Genomic DNA, 23775 nt, shown 5'->3' with positions numbered 1-23775 from the left:
CTGTTAGTGCGCAAAATCCAGCGTAACTCTTCCTTATTCAGCAGCTGAGACATATCTGCTCCTCTTGGGGGTGGCTTGATAGTTGTGATCACTGTCCAAAGAAAGTCTTTCTCCGTATGTCCTTTTGCAGAAAAATGTTCCACCAGTGGGGCATTTGCTGTTTTACATTTTATCCTGCTCTTGTGTTGTCCAATCCGTAGCTTTATTTTCTGACTTGTTTGCCCTATATAGATAAGTTTACAGGGACACAGGATAGCATATATCAAGTTCGTGGAATTACAGTTAGAAAGGTATTTCCTATCGAATTTTATATTGCCAAATTCAAATGTTTTGCCCTCTATGGTGGTGTCGCAGCAAATACATCCTCCACATTTAACATGACCTAAAGGCGGTGGTAGGCCCCAAGCATCATTTATGGTGGTTTTTTGTGTTTGTGAAGGGAGAGCTGCTCTGACAAGGTGATCTTTAACATTCTTAGATCGTTTGAATGCGAACATAGGTTTCTCTAATGTCAGAAGACCTGTGTTAAGGACTGGCCAGTGTTTAAGTACACTTTTTCTGATGGCGTTTGATGCTGGAGAAAATGTGGTGACACAAATAAGTTTGTCTTGTACATCTTTTTCTTTGGGTTCTAAGAGGTTCTCTCTTGGGCAGTACCAAGCTCTTTTTAAGGAGTTCCTCACCAATTTTCGCGGGTAACCTCTGTTTCTCAATTTTGTACTAAGTATTTTTGCTTCGGCAAAATAATCATCTTTAAAGTAACAATTGCGCCTAATGCTGAGGAATTGGGAGAAAGGTAAAGAGTCACGTAAGGCCCTAGGATGATGGCTAGTGTATTCGAGCAAAGTGTTTCGCTCAGTGGGCTTGCGATGTAGTGTGGTGGTAAGCCGGCCTTCTGTGTGTCTTATTTGTAGGTCAAGAAAGGGGATTGAGTTCTTGCTAGTGGACAGAGTATAGCATAGTCCGCCACTGTTGTTATTCAGCCAATGCTGGAAGGCTGTAAGATTCTCAGGGGAGTCATTCCATAATAAAAAAATATCATCGATATATCTTTTCCACAGGGCAATGCCACTGTGGAAAGGATTCGATGTGTGGAGGATGCTGTTGGTCTCCAGGTTGTCCATATACAGAATGGCTAGGTTGGGAGCAAAAATTGCTCCCATGGATGTCCCCTTTACTTGGCCGTAGAATTGTCCCTCAAAGAGAAAGAAGTTTTTTGTCAAACAGATTTCTAGTAATTCAAGAATGAACAAAGAAGGCACGTTGTGGGGGCGTTCCCTTGATTCAAGGACCTTTTCTATTACACGCAAAGACTCAAATTGTGGGATATTTGTGTATAAAGATTCCACATCCAGCGTACACATGGTGCTGGATGTGGGATCAAAGGGGTAGTCTTCTATGAAATTTATCATAGCCATACTGTCCCTAATGTAACAAATAGTTTCTGGGACAAAGGGTTTGATGAAAAAATCTATGTAATGTCCCAATGGTTCGAGGATCGAACCGCAGCCCGAAACTATGGGGCGACCTGGGGGGGATTGGGGATTTTTATGAATCTTTGGTAAGCAATAGATCACAGGAGTCCTCGGAGATTTGGTGTTGAGAAAATCGAATTCTTTTTTAGATAGGAAGCTTGAATCAAGTGCCCTGTTGGTAACTGTGGTAATCATTTCTTGGATTTCATTGGTCGGGTTGCGTGGGAGTTTGCAGTAGTGCTCGTGATTATTAAGTTGGCGTAGCACTTCATTTTTGTAGGATTCTGTGTCCTGAATCACTATCCCTCCCCCTTTATCTGCTGGTTTGATTACAAGGGATTGGTTATTTTTAAGGGAGGAGATAGCATTTTTTTCTTCCATAGTGATATTATATGGGATGAAGGCCCTTTTCTTTTCTAGGTCTGCTAAATCCTTTAAGACCAGTTTTTCAAATGTAGGGATCTCAGCTGGGATCATACCTGCTGTGGGGGAAAATTTTGAAGGTGGTTTAAAGGGAGTATTGTAGTGTTTGGGAATAGAGGGATTGAGAGTAAAAAAACTATGTAGGCGAACTTTCCTGAAGAATCTTAGGAGTTCTGTTTGAGCTTCCTGATAGTTGGGTCGTGCTGTCGGGACAAAAGATAAACCCCTACTGAGGAGTGATACCTCATTACTAGACAGAATGTGATCTGTGAGGTTAAAGATTGGAAGGAGACCTGTTTCTAAAATGTCCTCATTGGAGTTACTGGGGTTACCATCTGGTACGACTACCAGCGGTAGTGCTGGCGGCGTGTGAATCGTTCCCCGGGGGGATTGGGAGGTTTGGACCATGTTTTTCCTCTTCCCCTGGGTTGGCCCCGGCCTCCCTCTAAAAAAACTCTATTGGAGGGGCCTGGGCTTTCGCTTTGGTCTGAATTGCCGGATGAGTCGGCAGAGCTGTCAGTAAAGCCTACGTATTGCTGACGCCTGTTAAACCTGCCCCAAGGTCTATGTTGTTGTGGACCGTTGTAAGGGCGATTGGTATAAAAGTCCTTGTTGAGGTAGGGGTATGTACGTTCTTCGTTGTAGTTCTTGATGTCCTTTTTAACCTTGACTTGTTTTTTGTTAAATTCAAACTTATGAAACTCCTCTACTGTTTTATTTATTTTTTCAAGGAGTTTACTAGTTTCTGCACTGGTGTTATTCTCTGAGATCTGTTTTTCTAATTCAGTTATTTCAGTGCTTAGTTTTTGCAACTCTTCTGTCGCAATTTCAATCCCGAGCACCATCCAGTGCCGGGAACACGTTGTGCTAATGTAGCTGAACCCTTTGAGGTATTTTGGGTTAGTGGTAAATACCCCTGGTACATTACGTACTTGTAGGCCTAGTGGAATGATGTTGGATTTTAAATAATCAGTCAGAAGTCTGATCATTAAATGTAAGCGAACTTCTTTTTTCTTTAATTTTTCTAGATCATCTGTTAGGGAAGTACTGGAAATAGAAGGGGATTCGGTTGGGTCTGAAAGAAGAGAGGGACCTCCTAGTATTTTGTTAATGTACTCCAAGTTGTACATAGGAGGATGAGGATCAGACATCCCTGGTAAAGAACAAAACAAAAAATGGGAAGGGGGGATTTTAAGAAAATAACACAGGACAAGGTGAGCCCACTTGAAAAGGGGCCTGGGATTAGCGAAATCCCTTGCAATCCATCGATTGCGCTAATTATGTTTCAACAAGACAAGGGAACCCTTAAGGTATAGCATAGGGACCTTGGGCATTTAACTATTATAAAGAACAGTGGCCCCTATAATGAAAGTACTACAAGTAATGATCATACACTAGATAGGATGTATGTCTTCTGTCCATCCGGACAGGAATTTATTTTCTTAATCAGAAGAATAATTTTAAGTTTGTTAAAAATGTCAAGCGGGCACAGCCGTGACCTTCAACATACACAGGACAACAACAAAAAAATGGAAAAAGCACAAAATATGTCTGTGCACTAGTGTTTCAGTTAGACAGACGTTGTATGTTAAACCGCACCATTGCAATTCTCAATGTTACATATACAGTTTGCATATGGGGTTATGTGTCGACGTTTCGATACCTTCCTTAGAATGTGGACATCATCATCAGGACATTGGATGACATTATTGTTGTCTAAATACAATTATTGGCCTTTCCATCACAATTATATTAATTACATATTTACATTGGGAGGAGAAGAGGGGAAAAAACAAGGAAAAAATAACGTAAATACCAGGCATATAACATAGATCCTCTATAGTTGTACTTTTAAGTGCATTTGAGTGCAGTTTTGACGCGGTGACTTCACTGTGAAATAACATGCACAGTAGATATTTCTGTAGAAAAAATGTCTATGCATAGATAGGGGTGGAAAAAGTGTTCAGTGACCTAAGGTGAACAAAAGTGAAACAAGCATAAGGCTTTCAAAGTGAACTAGGTGCCGATCGCGGAAGTGTAGACTGTGGCCAAGGCTGAGTATATATCTTGTCATTTACATGCTTCTAAAGGGTTTCAGTGCATCAAGGGCGCCGATCACGGAAGAATTGACTGTGGCCGAGCTTATATTGTGCCAGTTGCATGCTTCTAGTAAGGGTTAACCTACATGGTTTCCACGGCGGGAGAAACCTGAGAACTTGAAAAGTAATACGCGGTCGTGTTCGCAGATAATTCCGTGAATGAAACAACTGGGCATTAAAATTGTGCAAATCACACAGAAGGTACTAAGAGATACCCGTGGCGAAACAGTGGTTTACCTGCATCCACGCACTTCGGTTAAATTACCGGCATGAATTTAGTAACAGCGTTTACGCATACGTAGATACGCCGAGAATCACAATGGATATCTAAAGGGAAAAACAGGGTTTCAGGATATTAGAAACTGCACGATTGCATGAGGCTGCAGTTTTGTAAACGTGCGGACCAGTACTTACTTCGGGAATGAAAGAAGACTGCCACGAGTCTGTCGATCTGGTGCTGGGACGATGTGTGCTCGAGGTTGATTAATGGAGCGGAGTGAGCACGGGGGTGGTGAACAACGTGAAAGGACTAACACGAGTGTGGGGAAATGGCAGTATTTGCAGCAGCCATTTTGAGGTGGTGAATAGTGCTCAAGTACCATGCATTTAAGTACATTTCAGGCAAAACATCAACAAAATAATTATTACAGGAGCAATCAAATCAGGTGGCGTGTTTGAAGGTTTACAGTAGCGACGTCCAATCTTCCAGTCGGTTTAGCCCATTTCGAATGCTGTTAGTGCGCAAAATCCAGCGTAACTCTTCCTTATTCAGCAGCTGAGACATATCTGCTCCTCTTGGGGGTGGCTTGATAGTTGTGATCACTGTCCAAAGAAAGTCTTTCTCCGTATGTCCTTTTGCAGAAAAATGTTCCACCAGTGGGGCATTTGCTGTTTTACATTTTATCCTGCTCTTGTGTTGTCCAATCCGTAGCTTTATTTTCTGACTTGTTTGCCCTATATAGATAAGTTTACAGGGACACAGGATAGCATATATCAAGTTCGTGGAATTACAGTTAGAAAGGTATTTCCTATCGAATTTTATATTGCCAAATTCAAATGTTTTGCCCTCTATGGTGGTGTCGCAGCAAATACATCCTCCACATTTAACATGACCTAAAGGCGGTGGTAGGCCCCAAGCATCATTTATGGTGGTTTTTTGTGTTTGTGAAGGGAGAGCTGCTCTGACAAGGTGATCTTTAACATTCTTAGATCGTTTGAATGCGAACATAGGTTTCTCTAATGTCAGAAGACCTGTGTTAAGGACTGGCCAGTGTTTAAGTACACTTTTTCTGATGGCGTTTGATGCTGGAGAAAATGTGGTGACACAAATAAGTTTGTCTTGTACATCTTTTTCTTTGGGTTCTAAGAGGTTCTCTCTTGGGCAGTACCAAGCTCTTTTTAAGGAGTTCCTCACCAATTTTCGCGGGTAACCTCTGTTTCTCAATTTTGTACTAAGTATTTTTGCTTCGGCAAAATAATCATCTTTAAAGTAACAATTGCGCCTAATGCGGAGGAATTGGGAGAAAGGTAAAGAGTCACGTAAGGCCCTAGGATGATGGCTAGTGTATTCGAGCAAAGTGTTTCGCTCAGTGGGCTTGCGATGTAGTGTGGTGGTAAGCCGGCCTTCTGTGTGTCTTATTTGTAGGTCAAGAAAGGGGATTGAGTTCTTGCTAGTGGACAGAGTATAGCATAGTCCGCCACTGTTGTTATTCAGCCAATGCTGGAAGGCTGTAAGATTCTCAGGGGAGTCATTCCATAATAAAAAAATATCATCGATATATCTTTTCCACAGGGCAATGCCACTGTGGAAAGGATTCGATGTGTGGAGGATGCTGTTGGTCTCCAGGTTGTCCATATACAGAATGGCTAGGTTGGGAGCAAAAATTGCTCCCATGGATGTCCCCTTTACTTGGCCGTAGAATTGTCCCTCAAAGAGAAAGAAGTTTTTTGTCAAACAGATTTCTAGTAATTCAAGAATGAACAAAGAAGGCACGTTGTGGGGGCGTTCCCTTGATTCAAGGACCTTTTCTATTACACGCAAAGACTCAAATTGTGGGATATTTGTGTATAAAGATTCCACATCCAGCGTACACATGGTGCTGGATGTGGGATCAAAGGGGTAGTCTTCTATGAAATTTATCATAGCCATACTGTCCCTAATGTAACAAATAGTTTCTGGGACAAAGGGTTTGATGAAAAAATCTATGTAATGTCCCAATGGTTCGAGGATCGAACCGCAGCCCGAAACTATGGGGCGACCTGGGGGGATTGGGGATTTTTATGAATCTTTGGTAAGCAATAGATCACAGGAGTCCTCGGAGATTTGGTGTTGAGAAAATCGTATTCTTTTTTAGATAGGAAGCCTGAATCAAGTGCCCTGTTGGTAACTGTGGTAATCATTTCTTGGATTTCATTGGTCGGGTTGCGTGGGAGTTTGCAGTAGTGCTCGTGATTATTAAGTTGGCGTAGCACTTCATTTTTGTAGGATTCTGTGTCCTGAATCACTATCCCTCCCCCTTTATCTGCTGGTTTGATTACAAGGGATTGGTTATTTTTAAGGGAGGAGATAGCATTTTTTTCTTCCATAGTGATATTATATGGGATGAAGGCCCTTTTCTTTTCTAGGTCTGCTAAATCCTTTAAGACCAGTTTTTCAAATGTAGGGATCTCAGCTGGGATCATACCTGCTGTGGGGGAAAATTTTGAAGGTGGTTTAAAGGGAGTATTGTAGTGTTTGGGAATAGAGGGATTGAGAGTAAAAAAACTATGTAGGCGAACTTTCCTGAAGAATCTTAGGAGTTCTGTTTGAGCTTCCTGATAGTTGGGTCGTGCTGTCGGGACAAAAGATAAACCCCTACTGAGGAGTGATACCTCATTACTAGACAGAATGTGATCTGTGAGGTTAAAGATTGGAAGGAGACCTGTTTCTAAAATGTCCTCATTGGAGTTACTGGGGTTACCATCTGGTACGACTACCAGCGGTAGTGCTGGCGGCGTGTGAATCGTTCCCCGGGGGGATTGGGAGGTTTGGACCATGTTTTTCCTCTTCCCCTGGGTTGGCCCCGGCCTCCCTCTAAAAAAACTCTATTGGAGGGGCCTGGGCTTTCGCTTTGGTCTGAATTGCCGGATGAGTCGGCAGAGCTGTCAGTAAAGCCTACGTATTGCTGACGCCTGTTAAACCTGCCCCAAGGTCTATGTTGTTGTGGACCGTTGTAAGGGCGATTGGTATAAAAGTCCTTGTTGAGGTAGGGGTATGTACGTTCTTCGTTGTAGTTCTTGATGTCCTTTTTAACCTTGACTTGTTTTTTGTTAAATTCAAACTTATGAAACTCCTCTACTGTTTTATTTATTTTTTCAAGGAGTTTACTAGTTTCTGCACTGGTGTTATTCTCTGAGATCTGTTTTTCTAATTCAGTTATTTCAGTGCTTAGTTTTTGCAACTCTTCTGTCGCAATTTCAATCCCGAGCACCATCCAGTGCCAGGAACACGTTGTGCTAATGTAGCTGAACCCTTTGAGGTATTTTGGGTTAGTGGTAAATACCCCTGGTACATTACGTACTTGTAGGCCTAGTGGAATGATGTTGGATTTTAAATAATCAGTCAGAAGTCTGATCATTAAATGTAAGCGAACTTCTTTTTTCTTTAATTTTTCTAGATCATCTGTTAGGGAAGTACTGGAAATAGAAGGGGATTCGGTTGGGTCTGAAAGAAGAGAGGGACCTCCTAGTATTTTGTTAATGTACTCCAAGTTGTACATAGGAGGATGAGGATCAGACATCCCTGGTAAAGAACAAAAAAAAAAAATGGGAAGGGGGGATTTTAAGAAAATAACACAGGACAAGGTGAGCCCACTTGAAAAGGGGCCTGGGATTAGCGAAATCCCTTGCAATCCATCGATTGCGCTAATTATGTTTCAACAAGACAAGGGAACCCTTAAGGTATAGCATAGGGACCTTGGGCATTTAACTATTATAAAGAACAGTGGTCCCTATAATGAAAGTACTACAAGTAATGATCATACACTAGATAGGATGTATGTCTTCTGTCCATCCGGACAGGAATTTATTTTCTAAATCAGAAGAATAATTTTAAGTTTGTTAAAAATGTCAAGCGGGCACAGCCGTGACCTTCAACATACACAGGACAACAACAAAAAAATGGAAAAAGCACAAAATATGTCTGTGCACTAGTGTTTCAGTTAGACAGACGTTGTATGTTAAACCGCACCATTGCAATTCTCAATGTTACATATACAGTTTGCATATGGGGTTATGTGTCGACGTTTCGATGCCTTCCTTAGAATGTGGACATCATCATCAGGACATTGGATGACATTATTGTTGTCTAAATACAATTATTGGCCTTTCCATCACAATTATATTAATTACATATTTACATTGGGAGGAGAAGAGGGGAAAAAACAAGGAAAAAATAAGGAAAAAATAACGTAAATACCAGGCATATAACATAGATCCTCTATAGTTGTACTTTTAAGTGCATTTGAGTGCAGTTTTGACGCGGTGACTTCACTGTGAAATAACATGCACAGTAGATATTTCTGTAGAAAAAATGTCTATGCATAGATAGGGGTGGAAAAAGTGTTCAGTGACCTAATGTGAACAAAAGTGAAACGAGCATAAGGCTTTCAAAGTGAACTAGGTGCCGATCGCGGAAGTGTAGACTGTGGCCAAGGCTGAGTATATATCTTGTCATTTACATGCTTCTAAAGGGTTTCAGTGCATCAAGGGCGCCGATCACGGAAGAATTGACTGTGGCCGAGCTTATATTGTGCCAGTTGCATGCTTCTAGTAAGGGTTAACCTACATGGTTTCCACGGCGGGAGAAACCTGAGAACTTGAAAAGTAATACGCGGTCGTGTTCGCAGATAATTCTGTGAATGAAACAACTGGGCATTAAAATTGTGCAAATCACACAGAAGGTACTAAGAGATACCCGTGGCGAAACAGTGGTTTACCTGCCTCCACGCACTTCGGTTAAATTACCGGCATGAATTTAGTAACAGCGTTTACGCATACGTAGATACGCCGAGAATCACAATAGATATCTAAAGGGAAAAACAGGGTTTCAGGATATTAGAAACTGCACGATTGCATGAGGATGCAGTTTTGTAAACGTATATCGATGATATTTTTTTATTATGGAATGACTCCCCTGAGAATCTTACAGCCTTCCAGCATTGGCTGAATAACAACAGTGGCGGACTATGCTATACTCTGTCCACTAGCAAGAACTCAATCCCCTTTCTTGACCTACAAATAAGACACACAGAAGGCCGGCTTACCACCACACTACATCGCAAGCCCACTGAGCGAAACACTTTTCTCGAATACACTAGCCATCATCCTAGGGCCTTACGTGACTCTTTACCTTTCTCCCAATTCCTCCGCATTAGGCGCAATTGTTACTTTAAAGATGATTATTTTGCCGAAGCAAAAATACTTAGTACAAAATTGAGAAACAGAGGTTACCCGCGAAAATTGGTGAGGAACTCCTCAAAAAGAGCTTGGTACTGCCCAAGAGAGAACCTCTTAGAACCCAAAGAAAAAGATGTACAAGACAAACTTATTTGTGTCACCACATTTTCTCCAGCATCAAACGCCATCAGAAAAAGTGTACTTAAACACTGGCCAGTCCTTAACACAGGTCTTCTGACATTAGAGAAACCTATGTTCGCATTCAAACGATCTAAGAATGTTAAAGATCACCTTGTCAGAGCAGCTCTCCCTTCACAAACACAAAAAACCACCATAAATGATGCTTGGGGCCTACCACCGCCTTTAGGTCATGTTAAATGTGGAGGATGTATTTGCTGCGACACCACCATAGAGGGCAAAACATTTGAATTTGGCAATATAAAATTCGATAGGAAATACCTTTCTAACTGTAATTCCACAAACTTGATATATGCTATCCTGTGTCCCTGTAAACTTATCTATATAGGGCAAACAAGTCAGAAAATAAAGCTACGGATTGGACAACACAAGAGCAGGATAAAATGTAAAACAGCAAATGCCCCACTGGTGGAACATTTTTCTGCAAAAGGACATACGGGGAAAGACTTTCTTTGGACAGTGATCACAACTATCAAGCCACCCCCAAGAGGAGCAGATATGTCTCAGCTGCTGAATAAGGAAGAGTTACGCTGGATTTTGCGCACTAACAGCATTCGAAATGGGCTAAACCGACTGGAAGATTGGACGTCGCTACTGTAAACCTTCAAACACGCCACCTGATTTGATTGCTCCTGTAATAATTATTTTGTTGATGTTTTGCCTGAAATGTACTTAAATGCATGGTACTTGAGCACTATTCACCACCTCAAAATGGCTGCTGCAAATACTGCCATTTCCCCACACTCGTGTTTGTCCTTTCACGTTGTTCACCACCCCCGTGCTCACTCCGCTCCATTAATCAACCTCGAGCACACATCGTCCCAGCACCAGATCGACAGACTCGTGGCAGTCTTCTTTCATTCCCGAAGTAAGTACTGGTCCGCACGTTCACAAAACTGCAGCCTCATGCAATCGTGCAGTTTCTAATATCCTGAAACCCTGTTTTTCCCTTTAGATATCCATTGTGATTCTCGGCGTATCTACGTATGCGTAAACGCTGTTACTAAATTCATGCCGGTAATTTAACCGAAGTGCGTGGATGCAGGTAAACCACTGTTTCGCCACGGGTATCTCTTAGTACCTTCTGTGTGATTTGCACAATTTTAATGCCCAGTTGTTTCATTCACAGAATTATCTGCGAACACGACCGCGTATTACTTTTCAAGTTCTCAGGTTTCTCCCGCCGTGGAAACCATGTAGGTTAACCCTTACTAGAAGCATGCAACTGGCACAATATAAGCTCGGCCACAGTCAATTCTTCCGTGATCGGCGCCCTTGATGCACTGAAACCCTTTAGAAGCATGTAAATGACAAGATATATACTCAGCCTTGGCCACAGTCTACACTTCCGCGATCGGCACCTAGTTCACTTTGAAAGCCTTATGCTCGTTTCACTTTTGTTCACATTAGGTCACTGAACACTTTTTCCACCCCTATCTATGCATAGACATTTTTTCTACAGAAATATCTACTGTGCATGTTATTTCACAGTGAAGTCACCGCGTCAAAACTGCACTCAAATGCACTTAAAAGTACAACTATAGAGGATCTATGTTATATGCCTGGTATTTACGTTATTTTTTCCTTATTTTTTCCTTGTTTTTCCCCTCTTCTCCTCCCAATGTAAATATGTAATTAATATAATTGTGATGGAAAGGCCAATAATTGTATTTAGACAACAATAATGTCATCCAATGTCCTGATGATGATGTCCACATTCTAAGGAAGGCATCGAAACGTCGACACATAACCCCATATGCAAACTGTATATGTAACATTGAGAATTGCAATGGTGCGGTTTAACATACAACGTCTGTCTAACTGAAACACTAGTGCACAGACATATTTTGTGCTTTTTCCATTTTTTTGTTGTTGTCCTGTGTATGTTGAAGGTCACGGCTGTGCCCGCTTGACATTTTTAACAAACTTAAAATTATTCTTCTGATTTAGAAAATAAATTCCTGTCCGGATGGACAGAAGACATACATCCTATCTAGTGTATGATCATTACTTGTAGTACTTTCATTATAGGGACCACTGTTCTTTATAATAGTTAAATGCCCAAGGTCCCTATGCTATACCTTAAGGGTTCCCTTGTCTTGTTGAAACACCTTGACTCCTGAGCCTTAGCTCAATTCTTGTTCCCGCCCCAGCACCGTTTTTTTGATTCCTGAACCTGCACTATTCTAGTATCATTGTAGCCTCCCCTTCTGTATATCTTTTTCCAGTCCCTGCCTTTCTAGTTTGCTGTCTTTCTTTCTGCTGTCTTGCTTCTGTTGCCTTGTATGTTTGTTACCTGCTTTCTGCCAAGTGTGCACGGTGATTGCCTTCCTGTCCTGTTAAGCATTTCTCCTTGCTAGCTCCTTGTCTATTGTGCTTGTGTTTAATAGTTTCCCCTTGCTGTTACTCTCTTTCGTGTTCCTGTTTTATCGCCAGGATCAGTGGGCACAGCTGACTACCTAGGTGGTGTTTCTTGTTCACTGTAAGAATTATCTTTGAAGTGCATTTATAACATCACCATAGGTATAAGCTCCACAGACCCTGCCTTTGCATGCATATTCTATATGTGTGTATTTGCAGATAGTATCTGTAACAGCAATTGTGGGTGAGAAACTTACTGAGCTTCAGTCTTACTGTGCGGAGCTCTTGAGTGTTTTACCCCACACTCCCCTTTATTGTTAATGTTGCTTTATTTATATGTCTTGCACGTTCATCCTGGTTGTAGTTTTTCTGAATGCTAAATTACTTCATAAGTGCCTGTCCTTTCTGGGTCTTAGCCATCTTGTTCACTTGTACAGGCCTCCCCTTTGGATCACATTTCCTCCTCTGACTTCCTGTGTGATCCTGGGCAGCGCTGTACTCCTCTCTGTGTATGTTTTCTACCCCATTCCTAGTCCTTGCCCAAGTCCATGACTGTGTTCCTGACATAGACCCAGACAGTCCCTGACACGGCCGGTCCCAAGCCCCGGCAAGATGGCGGGCGGACAGAAATCCATTCACCATCGTAATGAGCCCCCAAGAGAGCAAGGGAGATGTGCCCACCTTTAACTCCACCCTTCAGATGGGGGAAGCGAGGTGAAGCACAACTCTCAATCCCAGCCATCTTGCAGAAGGGGGGACCCAGCCAACCAGAGAGAAGCTTATGCCCCTTTCACACTGGAAGTGGAAGGTGGCATAATAGGGGGTGTACCCACCCCAAGGAAGGGCCCCAATGGTCCCAACATTTACTTATCTGTAACCCCCTAAATTTAGTATTTAGGGGCACCCCCGAACCTTGCCTCCTCAGACAAGAACTGACCTGAAAAAGAGAAGAAGAAGGACCGAAGAAGCGGTGCTGTACTAAGAAGAGGAGGACGCCCACTGACTTGGCCCCAGCCCTACACCTGTCCACACCTCGAACCTGCTCCAGTGAAATCCTGGTGTGTCCTGCTGCCAGCAGCCTCAAGAACCTTAAGGACCTGCTCTGCCTTCCAAAACCAAGATTTTGTCTTCTGTGAGCACCGGATTTGCTCACCCACTGACTCTGGCTCCGGCCAAATCCGCGAATCAGCACCACTTTGTACCCGACGCCCACAGCCTGAGTTTGAGTAGCCCAACACCACGAGGAGGATTCTCCAGTGATCCTGACCTGAGATCTGGTGATCTCTGACCTGCCTCCAATCTACAAGCAAGGACTGTAGACCCTTTCTGGAGAGTCCCCTCCGACCGGACCAGAGCTGGTAAGAAAAACCTGATGCCTAAAGACACCCCTGCCGGCACCCCATATCCGACGGCCCTGAGTGGCCCAATCAACAGTGTCCCAACATCCCCAGGCATCCCAAATTACCTCTCTAACAGGTGGTCATCTCAAGAAGATCTTCGTCCCCGAGCCAGCAGTCTTTGTTGCAACTGAATTTAACAGGGCATCCAACCCCAAAACAGCACCCTGCCCTCAGCTGCCCCTGCACCGCTGCCGGTATACTTTGAGTGTTAGCTCAGATCCCCTTGCCCTGAGCCTAACACAAGGAGCTTTGCTCCCACAACCTTGTGTCCTGCTCGTGAGCAGCCACCAACCGGAGGCCCGCTATCCCCTATTGGATAACATTGGGCCTCAGCACGCTGCACCTAGTTGCCCTAGTGCTACCGAGGGTGTTTTGAGAGTGCATCCTTGACCCTGGGGGAACCCTGGTTCTAACACCAGAATACCACCCCCCACAAACTTGTACTTACCTGCAAACTGATAACTTATTTTCCTCCCATATGGTTATGACTGTTTTCCTTAAAAATTCTTTTAAGTGTGGAGTTGGTTTGTATGAAGCAATGAATGACGGCAAATGTACATAAACTGATTTACTTACCTTTCCTCTAGGAAATGTCCCAGGGTGATATCTAGGCGTATCACACTGAGTAGAAAAAATAACTTAAAAAGTAATCCAAAAAGTAATGTACAAAGTAATCTGGAAAGTAACTGAAAAGTGATTTCGAAATATTGACTTACCTGTTATTCAACCAACTACACTTGAACCTGCATTCAACTGTAAAACATGCCATAAGATTTTGAAAAGTATTATTTAACTCCCCTGTACCAGGCTTGGCTTGGTTCTGGAAATAAAATAACTTACTAATATTTTTAATTTAAATAAATTGGATCTAAATTCAATCTCTGGGTATGTGACATAATTTGCTGCCTGAGTGTGTACTACAAATGCTTAACACTACCCTCTGATAAAGCCTTACTGCTCGCCCACACTACCACACATATAGAGTGTAGTGATATCTACTTTTACCTCTGCCTACCTTTGGGGTTCCACTGGACTCTGTGCACACTATACCTCATTTTGGTCAGGACCAACATCCTCATTTAGGTGTAACTTAACTTTCATTGTTTGAGTTTTCCTAGCCCATGAAATAGTGATGGTAATTGACTTACAATTTCATGATGAGCATTCATATTGTAGTTTACTGATATCAGTCCCATATCAGCTACAGTATTAAAATGCACCAAACAAGGACTTGAAGCTGTTCCTTGAAGTACATGAATAGGCGCTTGTTCCGCTTTTTTCTTGTATTGCATTGTGGCTAGGAATGATCCTTGACTCTTTTAGAGGATCAAAGCAGACCACTTGTGGAGAAGTGTGGCTCAATGGTTAGAGCGGCAGATCCTGATGCAGAGGTCAGGCCTGGGACCAGGGTTCAATTCCCCACCTAGGTAGGTCTTGGGCTCAAAATTCCATGGACCTGATAATTCTCGCCTTGGTGCCTATTCCAATCATGGAGTCCCGCTCTGCAACTCTGGGCAATAGCTTGCTTAACCGCATCGCTGCTGTGGTGATTTTTCCCCTACGCTGCTTTTTTCGAAAAGCCGAGTTAGATGACGAGCTCAGCTCGTCATCCGCACACGCCCCCAGTGGCTGATGACGAGCTGAGCTCGTCATCAGCATCGAAAGGGTTAATCTCCACAACGGCCCCCACAACGCTAAGGATGCCTGGCCTCCACCTTGGGGGTGCCCAGGAGTGGACGCCTCACAGGGAAAGCCAGGATGGGTTCCACAGCGGTATTCGTACAAGCGCCTTGAGACCCTTGCGGGTGAGTAGTGCGCTATACAAGTATCAATTTACATTTACACTTGTATACTTTTGTCTTTGACTTAGTAAGCTGAGGTAACAGAGACAGGTCTTTTTACTTCTCCTCAGGGATGATATTTATCGATGTATCACTGTCCATTATGAATGTCATCAAACACCCATTTAGCTTTAGAGTAATCGCCCAATGTTTGAATTTGTTTGGAGCTTCTTTGTGTAGATTTTTCTTCACATTGCGCTTTTTCTCACATTTGCCCAGTCCCACATGTGCATGCCTTTCGGAGGTAAACATCGACATTGCACAATTATAATAATTACTTTCCCTGGAAACTGAGACTGAGCAACTCTTTGTCGAGGATGTAGATGACGCTCAACTTCGTTTGGCGTAGATTTGCCTCAATTTGCCTTTGTGGGAGTGCGTCAAACGTTGCTGATGTAGCGTTTGGTCGGCCATTTTGTCTTCATGCTGTGACATACTTACTTTTCACTTCGCCCTGAATGTCATTACGAGATGGTTTGTTTAATCACAGCTGAGGCATGCTTGTCCAACTGCTGGGCATTTACCTTTGTGTGAAATTACAATCCAAATCTGTAACATGTTCTCTTTTTCTGTGGAGACATTGCCTAGTGTCCTTCTGCCTTCTACCTTGGCTTACGTTTCATGACTGACGCACTTTTGGCTCTTCAGCGCAAGCAGCCTTGAGGACTTGTTCTAAGCTCAGAGTTTTCTTCAGCATTCATTGTCAAAAGAAATCTGACAGAAATCTGTCTATTACTCTGAGGCGAGTAGCTTTGTTATCATTAAAATGAATCTACAGAGCTTCACTAGAACATCCATTCCCTCAACAAATTCATAGATGTTTTCACCTGGTCTCTGGCATTCTTTTCTGAATATGTATCTTTCGCAATCCACCTTTGGCACTGGATTAAACTTGACATTTAAGGCTGTTTTAATTTGTTTGTATGTCACTTCACCTTCTTGTGGTGTCTTTTTCATGGCTTCTTTCACTCTTTCACCAGCCATGCTCCCAGATACTTTATATCTTTTTATCATCTTTTTTATCTATTGCATCTATGAAATCTTCAAATGTCTCTATCCAGGCAGTCTATCTATTGCCAAGATTGTGTTGTTTGGCAGTATCAAATGCAGTTGGTGGTTTTAAGAATGCAGCAGCTGTACATACACTTATGGGTATTAGTTGACTCTCAGACGCTTCGTGCGGAACATGATCAGACAGAGCTTATCTAACACATTGTGATGTGCTGGCTGTAGAGTCAGCTGCACCATCTTTTGCTGCTTGGATCTTGCCCTTGCTCTCTATCGGAAGTCTTTACTTGATGACTGTCTGGGGAGTTGTTCTGGGCCCCTGTGCGGCATCCACAAACCCGTTTCTTCTGGGGTCACTCCAAACAAGTTTTGGCATGACAAATCGTTAAGGGTTTTGGTAAGTAGATAAGCCTTAAATTCTCTTTCTGAACACAGATAACGTTATAATTTTTGGTCGGCGTTGTGCATAATTCTGTTTTTTCACATCCATCTGGTTAATCTCTGCTTCATAGCACATGAATTTCAATTTGATCTGTACTGAAGTATTGCTGTGCGCTGCTTTTGTAAACTGGTTGCATTCACAATCAGTGTTCCTTACTCCGTATAGCATAAGGCATTAATTTGCAATAGATGCAGTATTTTTTAGTTGCAGCTCTTTCATTCAGTTCCTGACCAACGACATGTAGAATTTTAATGTTGCTTCTTTATTTTCAAGAGTTTTATACAGGCTGGCTTTGCCCATGAGACTCCACCTATGCCAGCATCGATTTTACACTATGACTGCAGCACATGTGGCACACACAAGCGGTTTGCTGGGCCACAGCAAAATCTCTCGAAGAGCGCTTTCAGTATACATGCTTTGGATCCCCTACCTCGCCAATAAGTACATCGCACAGAAAGAAAAGTTTTACATGTCTTTATTCCACTGTGTAAGCCAAAACTCAACATTCTAAGCCTGCCTTCAACTCATTCCTCCAAAGCTTACATTACAAGCCTATTGGGAACCAAAAGAGTTCCAGCGTTCTTTCATTACAAGACACTACACTGGCTGCCTGACCTGTACCAGAAGAGTGTTTGTCAGGCTGACCTTTGTTCAACCTGACAGGCACTCTTCTTGCCTGGAAAAGGGTGGGAGGCGTGGCCTCTCAGCCAGTACTGATGGACGAGCCGCTGCTCTTATATTTGAATGCACATAAGGACAAAGAATAAACATCATGACACTAAGGCTTAAAAACACATGCACATAGCATCTGTCTTTATGTCCTGCATTTCTACACTGACATGCAACTTCTATCTTTCCCTCTTTGCCCACTGCTGGAAAATGTGTTTCTTCGGTGTTGGCATGGTGATCGAAGTGCAGCACCAAAGGAGGCATCCTGCTTCCATGACTGCCATCACATGCATCCACTCCCCAGCCCAGATCAGGACCAAGCCATTTGGGGAAATTGGCCCATCCTGCACATTCACAAGCATTGGCAAATGCAAAGGCTCTGTGGTCAGATATTAAAGGCCACTTGTTGTCAAAAGTTATATGAAACAAAATCTTCAACACCACTTGAAAATGTTCAGAAATAAGGCTCTAAAATCAAATTTGATTTGTTGGGAAATCCTAATGCTCCACACCCACTCATTCCGTCTCTCAATAGACCCTCATTATGAGCAACCAGGTTAAATGTGTTATGTGGGTAACTGGTATTATCACACTTATTGCAATTATGAATGTCCTGATAAATATCAGGTCAAACTTGACAAAATTTATCAGGGTAAAATGCCTGCTATCGATTAGAACATGTGGATTTTTAAGTAATCAGGACACTCCAAAAACTAGTAATTGGGTGGTATTAACTGCATGCAATAAATTCCCACTTAGTGGGCTTGGATTTTATCAGGTGTAATAAATATCACACCATTTAGTGGGTCACTTGTAACGAAGGCCATAGTGGGCGGAATGGTAATAGGCTGGATCTGAAAACAATTGACACATGGGCCAGATGCCAAAATAATGAATAATTGGTTATTTAATATGGATAGAGACATGTGTATGTGAGTTACACTGATATAAAAATGTGCACTCAATTTGGGTTTGCATTTCCACATTCTCCAATAAGAGGACACTCACAAACCACTTCGCACATTACACCACTTCCTACACAAGATGGTGTGGATCTCTCACCCCCAGCCTTTGCAGGTGGGTTGTTGCAGCCAAAGTGACACACTGTGTGGGGTTGGTGGTGGTTTCTAGGGGCGGGGATGAGGAGACATTTTAATTTAGTACAGGATCCCGGGCTCTTCTTTCTGGGTAAGATAGTGGCACTGGTGGGGTACTTGCCGGAAGTGAAGCGGGAACGCCGACCCACCCCTCCCTTTCTTTTCTTTCTAAGGAGTTTGTGGTTTGGTACTGTCAGGGATACGTTGACTTGGATGACACAGGTGGATGGGCCACATGGCCGTGGGTTGCTAGATTATATATATGTATTGTGTGGGTGATAAGCATGTGCTGTCACTGTTTGGCAGGCTGGTAAGTTTTAGGTGCAGATCCAAGGCAAGGGTTGGTCTTGCTTCTGGTCAGGCGCTCGAGCTCCAGGGAGGAAAAGGGATTTGGGGTTGGAGGAAGTAGTGAAGTTGTCATGAGTTAAAGTGCAATCTGTGTGAAACTGTTTTGGCGACAGGGCCGGAGTTATGGATAAACCTTTTAGAATTGTGACTAGTTTAAGAGGTTAAGTTAAGGAAATGATAGTTGGGGTGTTTAAGGGTTGTTTGTTGTTAGACAGGATCACATTGATTTTAGTGAGGTTATCTGTCTGTTATTAGCCTGCCAGTCCTCAGCCTGCTTGGTAGGTTGTGATACACTCATGCTGATTAAGACAAGTTTTTTGTAACTGATAATGGTCCGATGCTTGTTTTGTGCTGTGTTGCCTGATATGGTGTAGTCTGAACTTTTGAACTTCCAGCTTGAAACACATTCAGAAATTGGACGAAGATTGATTGCAACATTCACAAGCTATAATATGCCGATGAGCGGAAACGGTTAGGGATCAACACATCTCTGACACCGTTGCCAGGAAACCTGCGAGTCATCGGCACGTTGTGTGGTTTGCGTGCATACCACGCGTGCTTTGCTGCTTTTAGCACGTCAGCGTTTTACCGATACTCGTTTAAAGTGCTGAATGTCACCCCAGCACTGGCGGTAAATTACATTCACTGTAGTTTGAACTGCACTTCCTGCTGAAGGCTGCACACCCTTTCCTCTCTGACCCTAGGGATTTAAATTGTTTGATGGACACGGCTACTTTTCAGCATCATATGTAAATCAGGGGAAATCATCTCACATCTCATTTATCACACACACGCACACGTGTGCTCAAGAAAAGCACAGCAGTAAAACAAGAGCTACAATATGAATAAAAATAACATGATAATATTCTTCTACTTAATATTATTAATAATAATAACAGATTTGTGATAGTTGAATGTGGCCTATTTTTAGGTTTACATACATTACTTTGGCATCTTCAGCCAGTCATATATTTAAAGCTAGAATAGTTTTGCTTTTTTACACTGATAGTTTCATCTTCTGTTTATTTTATCGCCCTATTGGGCACGTGGTTCAAAATGCAGTTAGCTAAAAAGCTCTCCCATCCCTTTCCTGACACAGAAGTTCATACATTTCCATGAAACCCATAGCTTTAATTTGATACATTACTTACCTGATTTCATCCAATGCAAATGACCATATCTGTCTGCGGCAATGCCGATTCTGATTTTAAAATGGCCATGGCAGAGGAAGGTGACCACTTTACATACACTACAGGGCTAGCGAACCTAATGCAAAAGGTATAATGAATTATGTCGCAGGCCATACATTCCTGGTGGGTGAATGCCAAATGTAGAAGGAGTTCCCTAGCTCTAAAGGGGATGCTTTAGTAGTCCGATAGAGTTAATTAGCACAATCTTCTTAGACCGACAGTGGCATAGAAGAGGTACACAGAGCATTTACGCAGGTATGTTAAACTGACGCCTCTTGCCCATGATTGGTTAGGAAAAGGACTGGTATTCTCCCCTTAGGCCTAGGTGCCACTACACTGCACACAATACACAAGCATGTAACTCCCCCACCCCACCACCACCCCCTACACACAGTGATAGGAGACCGAGGGGTGCCTCATGTCTAACAGATAATCATGGCCTTCGGCTGAATGGGCGACCCTTGAAGGTTTGGCGCCCCCTGAAGGCTTTGGGGCCTCCATGGGCCGCGGGGGCTGCAGAGGCCTGGTTATGCCCCTGGTTGCACGGTGCATAGCTACGTCGTAGCTCTACAGTGCCAAACGGATGCACCTTGAGCTGACATTATGGAAAAAGGCGGAACATTGAGTCGGAGGGTGACACTCGCACAACTCTGTGGAAAATCTAAATAATCCGTTTTCAATACTGCGCGTGTCTGACAGCCGGACTTGACACTCAGCATAAAAACAAACGATAATGCGCATGGAGGTACTGCTAGAGGAGTGGCCTGCAGAGGCTGAAATACAGAATGACATACCCACAACGCGAAGACCGTTTTTTTATTGCACTGCAGGATTAATAACTAATTCCTATACATTTTATTTAATTTTCAAACACACAAAGGTGCAGTCTATTTAGGGTTGCACAGGCTGTGTTACTATGCGTAATCTTGCGCTGCCTCAGCAGACTTTTATCATGGTAATTGGATCGACGCACTGATTTGTCGCTGCGCACCTAGTGCAAAACCTTAGTAAATAACCACCAACTCTTTAAAAGGTGGCCTTAAGGTTGATTTTCACAGTACCTTTAGAAACATAGGAAACAAACATACGCCCCCCTTTTAGTGATCTACTGAATGGGTGTACATTGCAAAGGCACACCATTTAATATTTGCTTTTGCGAAGCAGTAAGTGTTCTTACCAAAGCTGAGAGGCTTGGCAGCTCCGGTTGCTGGAGAGACGCTCCCAGGTGGCTTCGTGGAAACAAAAGGTGCTAATTTGAGCGGTGGAGCCGGCATCAGACACACACAATCACCTCCTTGATTTTTTCTTACTCTTTGTCGGGTTTTGTTGTAGCATGCACAAAATAATATATTTCGCACAGGATTACTCCCAAAATGCGGGCTTAATTCTCAGTGCCAAGAAGTTGGCAGCATACAAGTGTCAGGTCAATTCTGTGTGTAAACTCAGAGACGCTGCAAGCAGTACCTGCCCCTTTAAGAACCTCCCACCGTTTCTGTGGAAATAGAAAACACCAGCACAAAGGGATAGGGTGTACCCTGCCACTACACTGTTTACCACGATGGCATGCTTCCTTCTGAGTGCATGCTCCCTTCAAGAATGAAGAAGATGCGCAGATTTACCTCGTTCAAAAAGTCCATTTTTTTGGAGTTTTAAAAACTCCGAAAAGTTTTCATCGAGAGACTTTAAGGTTTCATGGTCCTGTGTTAGTTGCGAAAACATCAACAATCAACAATATTCAGTGCAAGGGATATTAGGGTCACAGTGTAATTTCTCGAAGCCTGCCAATTCTTCTTTCACCAGAAGTGACTCATTCAAATTGAGAGATGAGGTCTATAACCTCAAAAAAGTTCTTTATACCCCAAAAAAGATAACTATGCAGCCTTAACTGTCTCTATGCACCGCACATGATCTAACATATCATATAATTCATTAAAAGTAACTGGTGTTCAGCCAAGACTACCCACTATTGGGCATGGACAACATCTGCTTTTCTTAGATATGCCCTCAATAAGTGGACCTGTGGTGTAAACATGATCCAAAGTTGTAAATAGGCTTTTTCGAATCTTAACCCTCTCTCAGATAGTGTAATGCCTTATAAAGACAATGCAGAATCTGATGTATCCACAAAACGTGGAAAGCGGTGGCCAGCATTCTTTTTTTAAATTTATTTTTATTGAAACAGACATCAGCATTAAATTACATTACATAGGGTAAAACACGGCAGTCACGTACACATCAGAGGACAGCAGAATCAATAGACTTTCACAGGCAGGGGTTGTCATCAGGGATAGCTCTTACAGGTGGTGTACAGATTTCTCCTCTGAAACTATTCCATGACCCCCAGATCAGTGACCACTTCCGAGGGCGCCCCCTCACCAGATACGTAGTCTTCTCTCTGAACATACACCAGTCTATGTTGTTTCAAATTCTTCCAGGGAGGGGGCCTGTGCCTGAGCGATATTTCGTTTAGCAATCATATACCCCAGCGTGACCCACTGCGCCTGTGAAGAGTTCAGGTCTGTAGGTTCCCATATATTAAGCAAACATCTTCTAGCCTCCGATGAGAGGGAAACTCCCAGCACCCTATCTATAGTGTTATGTATGTTGCGCCAATATGTGGTGACATATTTACACTCCCAGATAATGTGCATGAAGGTACCAACTAGTCCACAATCCCTTTTACAAAGCCTGAATCTGCAAGCCCCATATGCACTAACCTGGGTCCTGTGAGGTAGATCCTATGCAATATCTTGAGTTGCACAAGTCGGAGACGAGCTGAAATTGCGAACTCTGTAGGGGAGGAAACTGCCGTCCGCCAATCTTCCTTGTCTAGCTCTATTCTGTCTTGTGTCCACTTATTTCTGAGTACCTCTAAGGTGTTGGTCCTGTTATTAATCAGCTTTTTATATATAAGAGAAATTGTTTTATCCGGTAGGTGGCCGTCTAATATTCTATCCTCCAGAAGGGAAGCCTCTGAAGGTCCCGCCTCCCAGGTAATAATGTCAGAAGGGCATGCCATACCTGACCATACCAAAAGAATTCCAAAGGAGTAAGTTTATATTCAGTCTGCAATTCTTGAAACGATTTAATCCGTCCCTTCCCCCAAATGTCCTTGACGGTAGAGATACCTATAAGATCCCACCTATCAAAGCCTTTCGTCTTCCACAGCTTGCCCAGCATTTCCGAATCTCAGAGCGGAGTAGCCATACTCAACTTATTTCTCCATCCCAGGGAGGCCGTAGCTGCATGCCAGACATTGACAGAGTGCTTAGCAGGACAGGTCAATGGCACTCTGTTTGGACAAGAATATAGGGCCCTTTTATAGTTATTTCCTGGTAGGAGCCATTTATCCAAGGCATAGCCAGGGTCATCCACACGGCCATATGTGCAGTGGTTAATTGCCGCTAGGTGGGCAGCCCAGTAATACCTCTTGATATCAGGGAGAGCGATACCCCCATCGTACCAGGAAAGAGTCAATTTGTACAAAGCAATGCGGGGCCTCCCCTCCCACAGTAGACCACGTTGCAAACTCTCAATTTCACAGAAGTAACTAGCGGGCACTACATCTAAGGAGTTTTGCAGAGCATAAAGAAAGCGTGGGAGAGCCATCATCTTAAACAATGCCGCTCTGCCCAGTAAGGAAAGAGGAAGCTTCTTCCAGAGAGATATATCGCTCCTGAGCCAGCTGAGTGCAGGGAGAAGATTCCGAGAGTATCTAACTGATGGGTCTAAAGACACAAAGATCCCCAGGTATGTAAATCCTTCCGTCGCAATCTGTATCGGACAGT

General features: G+C 43.1%; 1 protein-coding gene across 3 annotated transcripts in view; it reads right to left on the bottom strand.

Annotated features, from left to right (window-relative positions):
* MINDY4B (MINDY family member 4B) overlaps window positions 1-21425 on the bottom strand; it is a 386720-nt gene extending 365295 nt beyond the window's left edge. For 2 of the 3 annotated variants that reach the window (XM_086944142.1, XM_086944141.1), the window contains exon 1: window positions 21165-21425. The gene's annotated coding sequence lies outside the window, so the exon portion shown is untranslated. The remainder of the gene's footprint in view (window positions 1-21164) is intronic. The other variant, XM_086944144.1, reaches the window with a different exon arrangement.
* Window positions 21426-23775: the final 2350 nt, after the last annotated feature.

This window comes from Lissotriton vulgaris, chromosome 11 (genome assembly GCF_964263255.1).
Source record: "Lissotriton vulgaris chromosome 11, aLisVul1.2, whole genome shotgun sequence".
Classification (NCBI taxonomy): domain Eukaryota; kingdom Metazoa; phylum Chordata; class Amphibia; order Caudata; family Salamandridae; genus Lissotriton; species Lissotriton vulgaris.
This window is presented reverse-complemented; position numbering and strand designations above follow the sequence as displayed.